The 2,248-nt window shown below is 33.7% G+C and overlaps 1 protein-coding gene across 4 annotated transcripts in view; it reads left to right on the forward strand.

Annotated features, from left to right (window-relative positions):
- Positions 1–2,248, forward strand: part of FER (fer (fps/fes related) tyrosine kinase) — a 316,192-nt gene that overhangs the window by 28,942 nt on the left and 285,002 nt on the right. For all 4 annotated transcript variants that reach the window (XM_005866441.2, XM_014539888.1, XM_014539886.1 and 1 more), the window contains exon 2: positions 204–346. The gene's annotated coding sequence lies outside the window, so the exon portion shown is untranslated. The remainder of the gene's footprint in view (positions 1–203; positions 347–2,248) is intronic.

The following is a 2,248-nucleotide window of genomic DNA, read 5'->3' on the forward strand; positions in this document are numbered from 1 at the left end:
CTTGCATATCGCCCTGATTAGCCAATGGGAAGGGTAGCGGAGGTATGGCTAATTACCATGTTTCTCTATTATTAGATAGGATGTGATGAATGTGAGATATTGCCACAGTTCATTTCCAATAGTAGCTTACTGTACTCCATGTGTACATTTTAACCTTTTTCTCTGTGGTGTACAATTCTGACTCCTTGAATTTCTTCTTGCAGCTCATGTTTTCTGGCTAGACCTATGATCATTTCGTGAGACTCCACTGAAAGTTTTATCGTGTCTTCCTCATCCCTAATGTGTAATCCTTCAACATGGACCTGCTACTTTAGCTAAGATATGACCAACAATGAATAGTAGTAAGGTAGGATTACATTACTCTTCTTAGTAAATTACTTAAATAAAAGTAAAATAGTTATTTTTATATTACTAAATAGTTACTAAAATGATTATTTTTTCCTTTGAAAGTTTTGACTTGTCTTGATTTGTAGTTTTTTTGTTAGATTATTCTCCTACCTAGGCAGGCTACAGTCATTTTATATTTGTGTTACTTATCTTTTGCTTGTTATTTATCTTACTGAATTGTATATCATTTGTGATGTAATTATTTTTTTTTCAACTATCACTTATAATCAGCAGAATCTCAATCTATATATCTTTCCCAGCCTGTGTGCCTACCAGTCCTTTGTTTACAACTCCCTGGCACTAAACTCAATATATTAGTTTTCTTCTTAAATACTTGTTCCTTCTTCTGGTTTATGTATTTCTGTTAATAACATTATTAGTCCCATTTTCTAATATAGTAATATAATTATTTACTATTTTAGCCATTTATTTGATGTATATGGATAGGTTTCTATTAAGTATTTGACAATTTGTTGATTGATAATCTTGCTGTGTAGATTATTTTTCATTTGAAGTTTTTACTTTCAGCACTTTGATTATATCATCTTATTTCCTTCTGGCCTGCAAAGTTTCTGCTGAAAAATGTGATAGTATTCTAACTTTAAATATACATTGACTGCAGTTTTTACATTTGGTTGCATTAAGTTAAAGGGAAGAAAACTAGATCATTTATGTTGTATTTGGTACACTGGCACTGGTTTGCTATTGATATTTATTTAAAACAACAGCAAGAGTTCCTTCCCTACACGCTATTAGGCACCTCTACCTTCTCACCAGTTGGTTATTACTAGGAATATATACCTAGTGACTGGAGTAGTCTAAGTATTCATTTCTGAAAAATTCACTATTTCAAATGGGAGATAGCTTAAAGTGCAAATGATAAGCAAGTTAGTAGAGACAACTAGAGGTAGGCCAGTGAGAAATGATTTAAGTACTTGCTCTCTGATACTTGTGTAGAGCTGGCATTCAGTGAGTTTTTTTTTTTTTCTTTACTTGCTTGCTTTTGAGTTTCACAGATTTGGTTGGTTTTCCTTAAGAATTATATGACATTTAGGAGTAAGTGGAGCTTTTTTTGGAAGGATTAGGAGGTAACTTTTAAGCAGTATTTTCAAAGGGAGAAGAGGCATATTTTGGTTGAGAGGAAAGGAGGAAAGTGTCAGTGAACAAGGGACTGCTCTAGGTGATTTAGGGACGCCTGTGAAGCCTTTCCTTCCCTTTGCTCCAGATGGGCTTGGATTATACTTCGCTTTGTACAGGGATTCCTTGTAGCAATTATTGTTATGTGTTAGAACTGCTTCTCCTCTAATAAGCTCCCTGAAGCTGTGACCAGTACTTCTTATCTGTGTGTACTCAGGACCTCACTCAGTGCCAGGCATGTTATAGACATTTAATAAGTAGTTACTGGAAGAATCAATAAATTAATGAATGAAAGACTTTTTTCTAAGACATGGAGCAAAAGGACTATGATTTCTTTGCTGTGCAACCACAGTAAAGGTTGAACCTGTGGTTAGACAAATTTATTGTTGAGGTGCTCTATTAGAGCTAGAATGGTTCAGGAGCCTAGGTTATAAAGCAGGGATGAAGTTGTTCAGCAGAAACCAGAGGCATTCTGAGTGGAAAATGCAATTGGGAGATTTTTCACAAAAGTAACTATCATGATATAAGTGCCTTTTTCATTTTCTAAATAAATGTAAATAAAAAATATTTGAAGGAGAAGTAATTTTTTAATGTTAAACATTGTATCTGTGAAATTTGATTTTTATCTTCTTAATCCTTGGTCTTAAAAATACTTTTCGAAAAAAAATTATTTGAGGAGTCTTTTCTTTACATTTTTACTAGAGGCCCTGCCCCTGATCAGGGT

This window comes from Myotis brandtii, unplaced genomic scaffold (assembly GCF_000412655.1).
Source record: "Myotis brandtii unplaced genomic scaffold, ASM41265v1 scaffold230, whole genome shotgun sequence".
NCBI classification, from domain to species: domain Eukaryota; kingdom Metazoa; phylum Chordata; class Mammalia; order Chiroptera; family Vespertilionidae; genus Myotis; species Myotis brandtii.